The sequence below is a fragment of the Peromyscus maniculatus genome, chromosome 16 (genome assembly GCF_049852395.1).
Source record: "Peromyscus maniculatus bairdii isolate BWxNUB_F1_BW_parent chromosome 16, HU_Pman_BW_mat_3.1, whole genome shotgun sequence".
Lineage (NCBI taxonomy): Eukaryota > Metazoa > Chordata > Mammalia > Rodentia > Cricetidae > Peromyscus > Peromyscus maniculatus.
This window is the reverse complement of record NC_134867.1, coordinates 55,026,237-55,037,439: the sequence shown is the minus strand read 5'-3', so window position 1 is coordinate 55,037,439 and position 11,203 is coordinate 55,026,237. Positions and strand designations below refer to the sequence as shown.

The window sequence follows — 11,203 nt, the reverse complement described above, 5'->3', positions numbered from 1 at the left end:
TTCCTGTTTCCCCAAAATATTATTTTTAACACACTTTTTATTGACATTTTGATCATGAGGTGTGGAGTATATTGGCTTGTAAGCTATTGTTGTGATATATTTGTATACTGTGTGAAAGTATATTGCTGTGATTGGTTTAATAAAGAGCTGAATGGCCAATAGCTAGGCAGGAAGAGGTTAGGTGAGATTTCGGGGGACAGAGAGGACTCTGGGAAGAAGAGAGACACAAGGAGACATGGAGAAAGCAGTATGGGTGGTATATGACTTAATTCCATGCTTGTTTCTCACATGTTGTGATTAGGTAGGACATTATTTTTTTTTTTATTGAAATTGCAAGACCTTGCAGCCACCTTCCAGCCTATAGGCCAACTTCCTTCTTAGAGATGAATTGGTGATGACTGTCAAGTTTTCAGGTCCATGATGCCTATGAAAGGGTCAGATTTCCTTCCCAGCATGGGTCTGTTTATGATTTCCCTACTGGATGATTCTTCCTTCTGGACTGATATTTGACTTGACCGGTGCAACTTGAGTTTGGATAAAGTTTTATGTATCATGGCAGGAAGCCATCTGTGATAGATCCTTTTAGTTGTCCCCTCCTGGAATTCATACTTTGTAACCCCCAGCTCTCTAGTGCGGCAGGCTAGACCAAGTGGCTCATTTGTAGTCCACGCAATATAGGGAATGTAGCGTCTGGGATCACATCGCAGAAGTGACTTCTGTTCCACTCTTGTCTTGCCACTTCGATCATTCCATGGCAGCCAGTTGCCATGTCGCAGCCTGGAAAGGGGCCATGGGAGAGGGAGCTGAGGTTGGCTTGAAGGCAATGATCATTGAATTGAGGCCTTCAGTCCCACAGCTCATGAGACACTGAATTCTATCAGCAACTACATGAGCGATCTTGGAAGAAGTTACTTTCACCATTGAGACTGGAGGTGGCTGCCCCTCTTGACATCACCTAGCTTGAACATCGCTAGCCAGAGGAGCTGGTGAAACTGGGCTCTGAGTCCCCAGAAGCTCCAAGTCCATAGGAACCACAAGATATTTGGTATTTGTTAGTTGAAGCCATTAAGCAGAGAAGGATAAATGCCGGCTTGGGCATGATTAGTGAATATCACTCAAAAGTTCATATGCTAGAGTCTTGGTCCCAGTGTAGCAGTACTGAGAAGCAGTGGGTCATTATGAGGTGGGGCCTACTAGAAAGTGTGTAGGCACACACGTGTGTGGGTGGGGGAAGTAGGGACACCAGGGGGTGACAATCGTTGTCTTGGCTATCACTCTCCACTTTATTATTATTTTTGAGACAGGGTCTCTTACTGAACCTGCAACTTAGCGATAGTTAAGATTGATTATCCAGTGAGCTCAGGGGATCTATTTGTCCCCATGTCTCGCCACACAGTGCTTGGGTGGCAGACGTGCTTCTGTGGTGTTGTGCTTAGTTTCTTCTGTGCGTGTTGCAGATCCAGACTCTGGTGTTCATGTGTGCACGGCTGGTACATTACCGACCAAGTCATCTCCCCAGCAGAAGACTTACTGTTTAAGAACAGCTTTAATCCAGTTCATCGGTACTTTCTCTTCAGCGGATCCCAAAAGGCTGGGAGAGAAGTGAAGGAAATGTAGGAATGATTGAATCTAAACATGATAAAATGTGATGTCGGAACCCAACATGCTGTCAGATCCATCTGAAGCTGGAGTTACAGGTGGCTGTGGGTCGCCTGAGGTGAATGCTGGGAGTTGAACTTCAGTCCTCTGCAAGAGCGGTGTTTTCTCGTGACAGCTGAGCCGTTTCTCCACCCAACATGGCAAGAGAAGCTTTGCCTGTACTGCCATCCTCATGCCCACGAATTGCCTCCCCAACAGGAAGGTAAAACCAGGGAGGGTTTCATCCATGTGTTCCGGAAAGGAGCACACTGAGTGGTCTTCTGTGATAAATGAAGTCAGGCAGATGGGACATGCCTGCTTTGATGTTCTGTATCCAGGAGGGTTTCAACAAGAACAAGAAGGAAGACACACAGAATTGAGGAAGTAGAGATGACACTTCCCCTTCTTTTGAAATAGCCTTATTTTCTGGCTCGCTTCTAAGGGTAGTTTGGTGTTGGCTGAGCCTCCAGGGCTGTGGATACTTGGAGTGGAATCTTCAGTCTTGACCTTCAACTATTATGAGCTTTCTGAATTCGGGGATCCAGAGGCAGCTCTTGGATTGGCTCTCTTTATATCGCATGTAAGTAAAGTCACTCTGACTGATACAGAAACAGTTGCTGGGTGATACGAAGGTACTCTTTGACAGTCTTTAGAACAGCCAGGTCTGAAAACAGGCTCTTGGGATGCGGAGTTGGCTCTGCTTTTCCTAAGCACATGGCTCTGAAGCACCGTGCTGCAGGCCTCTCATGCTGCCAGAGCTGTGAGGAGGGGAGTTGTGCATCTGCTGTTTCTTCTCTTCTTGCTGCCGGAGGCTTGCACTGAGAGTCGCTTGGTCTGCAGCCCGGGGTTTGATTTAGAAACGCTCACTTCAGCATTTGTTTGAGTCCTGAAAGGGTTCATTTGGGGAAATGCTCTGTGACCCCCACATTAGAGAAAGTGTCCTCTTTGTGGAGAATTCCCCTTTGCATGCAGGCAACTGGAGGGGATTTTTGCTTTTAGATGTAGGTCTAGGCTAGACAGAACATCTCTCGTTGGAAAGCTAGGGCTAGGTGTTGCTGATTCAAAGGCTTTTTACAGAGGACATAGGAAGTACTCAGCTTTCCTTCTTTGAGTACATGCAAAAAAGATTAGAATTTAATTATAGAGGCAGATTTATAACCCATTAAGGCATCTTTGCCTGCAGTAGTGGACTTTATTAGACTTAAGTGGCCTGTGAGTTCCTAGTCCAAACCTAGGCAGAGTATAGTAGTAGGTAGAATCCGGTTCCTACGTGGTGACTTGTTTACATGGAAGGTGGAAACAGAATGGTTTTTTCTTTCTTTGCTCATATCATACAAGTGTGGGTGCAAAGTTTTGTTGGTGTGCTTACTGTTTAATCTACCCTTTATCCCTTTTATCTACTGTACTTATATATACCAGGTATCTTTTCCGTAGAAGGTCCGCGTGTGACCATTTCAGGCAAATTGCATTCAGCAAATGCTCATCATCAGAACGTGGAAATAGGAAGTTCTTTGCTGCGGTAGCTTGCTGTGGCAACAAGAGATAAGAAATTACTTCATGGCTATTGCCTGAGACTTTCCTTTTGACTTGTGAGTCCTTCTTGAGCAGATCACTTCTGCTTTCCATGCAGCTTGGAGGTCAGGCCGTGTGAGCGGGCCGCTGAAGCCCGGTGGGCTGATGATTTGCTAGTAGGTGTGATATTTAAATAGTGGGTGTGTATGTGTGAAGAAAATTCTAAAACATACGATCTGTTTGGTGTACTGAAGCAAATACTGCAAACAGGGCCACTGGCCATATACCTTTAAGGCTACGAAGAATGACTTTCTCGACATAGGCTCTCAGTGATATTTGTTGGATGAATGAATGATTAAGATGGTTCGTAAAGGTCACGGAAAGGTAGACATTCTTTCTGTTACCCAGGCAACTGAGACAGTAACAGTCAGAGGAGGTTAGGATGAAGCAGGCCAGAATCTGAAAGTGTGAGGGGAGAAAAGATGTGCAGAAATTTGAGGATAAAAGGGTCAGAACAGTAGGAGGAGAGGAAGAGGTAATAATATATAGATGGTGGAGGTGACAGCGGAGATGCAGGAGGAGGCGATGTAGACACGGTAGCTGTTCCAGGACAGTAGAGGTGATGATGATTGTAGAGATGGTGGAGGCGATGGTGGTAGTGATGGATGATAAGATAGGTGACACCTAGGTGATTATTACCCAGGTTACACTTCTCGGCAACAGAGGTGGGAGTAGAGGTGGTGGGGGTAAGTGGAGGTCCGGGAAGAGGTGATCACAGAGAGGGTAGAGATGACAACAGAGGTAACGGAGCAGGTGAAGTGGGGACGGTAGAGATTGTGGTAGTGAGAGTGGAAGCAGTGGAGGAGAGATGGTGGAGGCCACAGCAGAGATGACGGAGGTGACAGGGAGACGGTAAGATGCTAATGGTGATGGTGGAGGCCCCAGCAGAGATGACGGAGGTGACAGGGAGACGGTAAGATGCTAATGGTGATGGTGGAGGCCACAGCAGAGATGACGGAGGTGACAGGGAGATGGTAAGATGCTAATGGTGATGGTGGAGGCCACAGCAGAGATGAAGGAGGTGACAGGGAGACGTAAAATGCTAATGGTGACGGTGGAGGCCACAGTAGAGATGACGGAGGTGATAGAAAGACAGTAATGGTGATGGTGGAGGAGGTGATAGAGAAGACAGTGATGATCGGAGTAGTATTGGTGGAAACTGTGGGCATGCTGTTGGAATGATGGTGGTGAAGGTGATGACATCATGATATAACCAGAAAGACATAGTCTGGGGTCAGGCACACCTGCTCAAAATCTATATCCACCACCGACTGTCTCTATGAACCACAAGCCACTGTTCTTTTTGAGCTGTGTAAGAATTTGAAATGGGCCAGGCAGTAGTGGTGGTGCACACCTTTAATCCTAGCACTCAGGAAGCAGAGGCAGGCGGATCTCTGTGAGTTCAAGGCCTGTTCTACAAAGTGAGTTCCAGGAAAGGCGCAAAGCTACACAGAGAAACCCTGTCTAAAAAAAAAACAAAAACAACAACAACAAAAAAAAGAAGAAAAAAAAAGAATTTGAAATGGGATGATAAAATGCCTGCCCATGACACAGGGCTTCTCCAAGTGGCAGCCATCAGGGTGTTTTCTTCAGTGTTCAGGTCACCACACCCATATCTAGGAATTGGACGACCTTTTCTCTTTCCTGCTTTCTCCTGTTTTCTGTTTCCCAAGATGGACTTGTGTCTTTTCAAGAGTCCTTGCTGTCGCTGTGGTCTGAATGATGCCTGTGAACCTTTCATGGCTGCTCAGTCCCCATCTGGGATCTCTTGGGAGGTGATGAGGAGGTGGAAGCCAGGGTCAAGAAACAAGCCCTTGTTCCTTTCATCCATATGAGGACACATGGCCCTATCTATAGGTACCAAACCTGATGGCTGGTGTCTTGATCTTGAACTTCTTCTTAGTCTCTATGACCCTGAGAGGTTAATTTCTGTTGCTCATAAGTCACTTCGTTTATGCATTTCTCTGACAGGGGGAGCAGATCAAGGTAGCCATTTATTAAACAAAAACATATTAGCTAGAAGTCTGTTAATGTGTCCAAGCTTGCTAATATCAACAGTAAAATGATATTTTGGGAATATTATCATACAATGCTTAAAAAAACAGGAGCAAAGCCGGGCGGTGGTGGCGCATGCCTTTAATCCCAGCACTTGGGAGGCAGAGGCAGGTGGAGCTCTGTGAGTTCGAGGCCAGCCTGGTCTACAGAGCGAGATCCAGGACAGGCACCAAAACTACACAGAGAAACCCTGTCTCGAAAAACAAACAAACAAACAAACAAAAAACAGGAGCAGGACTTTTTAAATTAAATAAAAAGACTACAGAGGAGAAAGACTGAGGTGAGATACACTAAACTATATGAAGAGTGGGTTTATAGCTGATGGCTATTTTTGTTTTGTGTTTTTTTTTCCAAAGCTTTTTATTAGTGAAACATACTTGCCATAACAATCTAAAAGCAAAATAGGTGTCTCATGAAAATAAATGACCAAAATCTTAGCCCTTTTTGAGTCCTCTGTTAAAGGTAAAACACAATCAGCTTTCAGGGATGCTATGTTCATGGGTCACTGCAATCTCAGAAAAGACTCTGAGTTTTGGTGTTTAGTTTTCGTGGGGGATCCCCTTAGAGATTAGGGCTGGTTCAGAGCCATGTGTCTGCTCTCTAATGAGAACAACCAAGTCAGACTCGACCTGGGGCCGTCTGGGTTGATTAATTCCTAGACTCACATGAAAATGGGTTATTTTTTCCTGAATGACTGCAGTGAATGGCTTTCTAGCAAGTTCAAGAGTTAGTTCAGTAGTTTATAGCTCTTGGTTAAGTTTAGATTTTCACACATGAAGATGACTCGATTTCATAGGGAATATTGATAGGGATATCCTATCATCTAGGATACTTGGGGAGAGGGTAAAAATACCTTTTTGAGGAGTCAATGTGTTTTTGTTAGTGAGATCTTGTCAGGCTGGGGAGATGGCTCTGTGGACAAAGTGTTTGCTATGTAAGCATGAAGACACGGGTTCAGATCCCTAGGACTCATGTAAAAGCCAGGTGAGGGAGCGTGAGCCTGGACTGTAACTTCTGTGCTGGGTAGAGGACTCAGGCAGATGCTGGGGCTTCACTGTCCAGACAGTCTCGCTGAAATGATGAGCTCCAGGTTCAGGGAGAGACCCTGCCTCAAAAAATAAAGTAGGGAGTGGTAGAGGAAGACTCCTGACATCAACCTCTGGCCTCCACATGGACCTGCTTGCACAGGTGAATGCATTGCCTGCCTGTGAGCCTGCACAGATATGCACACACATACACATGTGCGTGCACACACAGAAGCAAAAAAAAAATTGCCTCTGTCATCTCATTGAGCCATTATGCCACGGTGGAGTCTGTCATTAGAGACTTAGCCAGAATGGAATATTTTAACTTGTAGGTATTAAGGAATCTCTGGCGTTTGTCTCAGAGACCAGTGAATGGGACAGTTGGCCGAGGAAGAGGTGAAGGGCTAAACAAACCTTATCGAAGACTCCCCTCCTAAATTGACACAGGCATAGAAGTCATTAAAAGACAAAACATTAAAAAACAAAACAAAACAATCCCCCGCCCCAAACTTCATGCTAAACTAGAATACAGATGAGGTTTTCAAAAAAAAAAAAAAAAAAAAAAAAAAAAAAAAAAAAAAAAGCTGGACAAGAATGAGTAGCTCTTTACTGAAAACTTCAGGTTAGTATAATAGTTAACAATAATTGTCAGTTCAACACAACTTAGAACCACCTGGAAAGAGCCTCAATGAGGGGTCTATGCTGGGTGGGCCTGTGAGCATGTCTGTGGAGCATTGTCTTAAGTTAATTGGTCTTGATGACTCAGCCCACTGTGGGTGGAAGCATTCCCTACACAGGGGGTCATGAGGTGTAATAAGAGCAAAGAGTTCTAGTAGAGCATAGTGAAGCAAGCGGGCATGTGTGCCTCTGTTTCTTTCTTGACTGGTTGTGATGTGACTACTTCTCTCAAGCTCTTGGTTCTGTGATTTCCCTGAAATGATGGACTGTAACCTGGAGTTGTTAGCTGAAACCAACCTTTTCTCCCACGAAGTTGTAGCTCTGAGCTACAGATGAGGCACTGGACTGCACAATCAAGTTTTCTCATTTATAAGACCTGAGATAAACATACCTCGCCAATTTGTTTTATTGTGTGGATCAAATGAACAAAGTAAATAAACGCTAGAGAAACCTGAAAAAAAGGAAAAAAAAATACTAAAAACCAAAGAAGTCTTTCCATTTTAATTCATTAAAAAAAAAAATCATATAGAGACTCAACTGGGATGTAAGAATTCTGTTAGGAAAAAAAATTAGGTACGTGTGTGTGTGTGTGTGTGTTTGTGTGTGTGTGTGTGTGTGTGTGTGTGTGTGTGTGTGTACACGCTGTGGACTGAATGGTTCCCTTCTCTCAAAACCACGTGCTAGCATCTTATGCCAAGTCTCTTAGAATGTGCTCTTACTTGGACGTATGGTAGTTGGGGATGTAATTAGCTAGGTGAAGTTGGGGCCACACTGCAGTAGTGGTGTGTCCCAATCAAAGAAGACTAGCGTCCTTATCAGATGATGACCCATGGAAGCAGATGTGCAGGCTGTCACGTGGGGACGAGGCCAAGGAGCAGAGTGACTCAACTGCAAGCCAAGAAGGCCAGCTACCCTCAAAGTTGGAAAGAGGTGAGGAAGAGTCTCTGCAGGTCTCAGAGGACCCACAGCCCCACCGGCACCTTTACCCCAGACTCCTGGCCACTAGAACTGCAAGAGAGGAAGTTTTGGCTGTTTGAGCAATTTAGTTTGTGTTTTTGTTCACACAGCCCAGGGAAACCCACAGAGGATGGAACAAGAATACCGATAATTTCAAGTGGTAGTCATAAACCCATCTGTATTGCTGGCAAGAACTTGCAGGGACCGGATCCAAAAATGACTCATTTCTCTGACTGTAACCTGTGGCACTGGGCCTTGGTAGACTCAGCTCACCATTGAATGGGGTGAAGAAAGACAAAACAATGAAACGCATTTACAGAATGAAAAGTGGGCTCTTGTGACAACTGTAAAGGGCATCCTTTCATAAGTGGAGCTGACTAGGAAGCTTGGATTGTCGTGCCACTAGGGTCATGGGCTAGACATAGAACACCAGTCTCTATTTGGGAGGACATCATTTATTCTCTCAAGCTGTACACTGTACTTTCAAATGTGAATTGAAAAGTGAGGTGCTATGATGGCACTTGGTTCCAAATACAAAAAAAAAATTAAAATGTTTATTTTTTACACCTTTTATTTATATGTGCCTGTGCATGTGCATGCATGTGCGTGTGTGTGTGTGTGTGTGTGTGTGTGTGTGTGAGAGAGAGAGAGAGAGAGAGAGAGAGAGAGAGAGAGAGAGAGAGAGAGAGAGAGAGAGAGATCAGGAAGCAACTGGTAGGAGTCAGGGATCAACTGGCAGGCACCAGTTTTCTCTTTCCCTCCTGTGAACCCCAGGGACTGAACTCAGGTCCTCAGGCTTGTCCACAAGCCCCTTTGTTTCCTGAGCCCTCTTGCTGGCTTTCCAAACAGAAAGCTGAAGCTTTTAACTTGAGCATGTGGCTGCCAGAGATTTCCCAACTGGTGCATGCTGGATCCTCACAGTACTTTTTTTCTACAGTTGCTGATCACTTCTGGACATAAACTTAGTTTGGTACTTAAATAGAAGTTTTAGTGACAGCCTCCATAGCTAAGATTTCCAGCACATTCTTGGGTTCCTCTGCAACCTAGGAATCTCTTAAGGCCTCCTTTCAGCAGGATTTAAATTACCCTACTTCCTTTACCACACTTATTACTAGCAGAGCCACAGACTTGGAACAGAAAGACATCATTGCAGAAAGCTAGTTCATCCAATCTATGCAAAACTACAATTGTTTACTCTGCCTCTTGAATTCCCCTTCTCTCTCCCTTCTCCCCCCCTTCTCCCCTTCCTTGTCTTTTGTCTCTGTCTCTTCCTTCTTTCCCTCCCCTCTCTCCCCTCCCCCTCCCTTTGGCCTTTCCTCCTTCTTCCCTTCTTTCTTTTTTGGGGATGAGAGCTAAAACCAGGGTTTCTTTTTTTCTTTTCTTTTTTCTTTTTTTTTTTTTTTACTTTTTATTTGTTTGGGGACAGGGTCTCACTAAGGTGCCTGGACTGGTCTTAAACTGACTGTGTAGTCCATATGGGCCTCAAACTAACGCGTAATCCTCCTGTTTCAGCAACCCTCCAGCCCCCGCACCCCACTCCCCAGGAGCTGGGATTACAAGCCTATGCTATCAGGCTAAGCTTCGATGTCTTTCAACTTGTTATAAATATTATATAATCTGCTTTGAAATATTTACTGGGCATTGGTGACTGGATAGATTCTTTCCTGTTTGAACAGGATAGAATTATTATTTTTCGGTGAGGAAGGAAACTGCTTTCTTAGGAGTTTTTTTTTTTTTTTTTTTTTTTGTTGTTGTTCTGGATAACCTGATGTCAGAAAGAGTATTTAGCCACTTGTATGCAAACATCTTATAGCTGGGTTGAAGATGACAGTGATGCTCCATAGGTAAATAGATGACAGATAATACTGAGTGTTGGTGTAAGTAGAGACATCCAGACCTCTCAGAAGGGGATCAGCTCAATACACTCGTTGGGAGTCTCAACATTCTTTATTCTGCTAAAAATGTGCAGGAATTCTACACAAAGTATCACAAGTCACTCAAAAGGTGCTTGGGTGACGTATAAAGTTGTGTTTTAAGGAGGAAACCTTGATTTCTTTGAAATAAAAAACATCTTAAAAACGACTTGAAAACATAAAACCATACATTTTAGACTCCTCATGGCTATCCTGTTTGGATAGCTCAGACCGGAAATGACGCAATGTTTTTATGGACTGATGGGAGTATATGCAGTTGCATCTATTTCTTAGACATAATGAGAGATTCTGTTAAAGTAGAAAATTAATGATTGCGACAGGAACATTCTATTCATTCGCTCAGTGTGCAGGTCATTTATGACAGCTGTGTGCTTTCCATTCACGAAGCGCCTGGAGCATGTGGTATAAAGACTTTACTTTGTAGTCCCTTGTTAGGTCATAAATCCCTAACCTCTCTACACATCTTGACCAAAGATCTAAAGAATGGATTTCCTTTGTAAGCATGAAAGTTCACTTATGAGCATGTAAAGTTTACTGAGCGCTTATGGCCTCTCTAATATTTCCCAGGGAACTCTTTAGGTGTCTCATTGAAACAGAATGGCAAACTCACCTTGGCAATCTCTTTGCAGCCATGTAGATGACCATGGTCTCATTTGAGCCAGGTCCTCTGACAGCTGCTCCGTCTAAAAGAAGGACCCGAACTTGAACTACTTTGTAAACAAGGTCAGTATTATCCAGCTAGAGCTGGGTTTTACTTTGGAGCACAGCCTCAGATTCTTTTGCACTTGAATTTTCAACTTGATTAATCAAGCAGGGCAGCTTTGCCTAAGTCCTGGGGACTTGTCGAGCAAGGATTGAACTGGGCACTAGAGCGCTACTTAGTTTGATTTTGTGAACGCCAGCAAACATTCCAAAGTTATGTGCCGATCAGTTGTCTAGAGAGCAGGAGCAGACCCCCTGGCCTTTCTGAGCTCAGAAGCCGGCACACAGAATCACTTCAGAGTCACCACAGCTGAGTAAGTGCCCCAGCAGGTGAGACTCAGCAACTGTGGACTCCCTGGTGAGTGGCTTTGCTTTTCAGTTGCTGAAGCTGGTGTTATTAGGCTCCTAGATGTGGGGTTTGTTCATTTTCCACTCTGCTTTCAGTCATTCTGTATGCTGTACACAAGAGAGACTTCCCTCTTGGACTGACTTGTAAGGTTGGGTGTCATCATGTTCTTTCTTTTTTCCTTCCTTCCTTCCTTCCTTCCTTCCTTCCTTCCTTCCTTCCTTCCTTCCTTCCTTCCTTCCTTCCTTCCTTCCTCCCTTCCTTCCTTCCTCCCTTCCTCCCTCCCTCCCTTCCTC

General features: G+C 44.5%; 1 protein-coding gene across 6 annotated transcripts in view; it reads left to right on the top strand.

Annotated features, from left to right (window-relative positions):
* The first annotated feature begins 2,068 nt into the window (after window positions 1-2,068).
* Ipcef1 (interaction protein for cytohesin exchange factors 1) overlaps window positions 2,069-11,203 on the top strand; it is a 159,780-nt gene continuing 150,645 nt past the window's right edge. For 2 of the 6 annotated variants that reach the window (XM_076552840.1, XM_015996781.3), the window contains exon 1: window positions 2,069-2,218. The gene's annotated coding sequence lies outside the window, so the exon portion shown is untranslated. Of the gene's footprint in view, window positions 2,219-10,697; window positions 10,920-11,203 lie in introns of those variants that run through there. The other 4 variants (XM_076552842.1, XM_076552838.1, XM_076552841.1 and 1 more) reach the window with 2 other exon arrangements.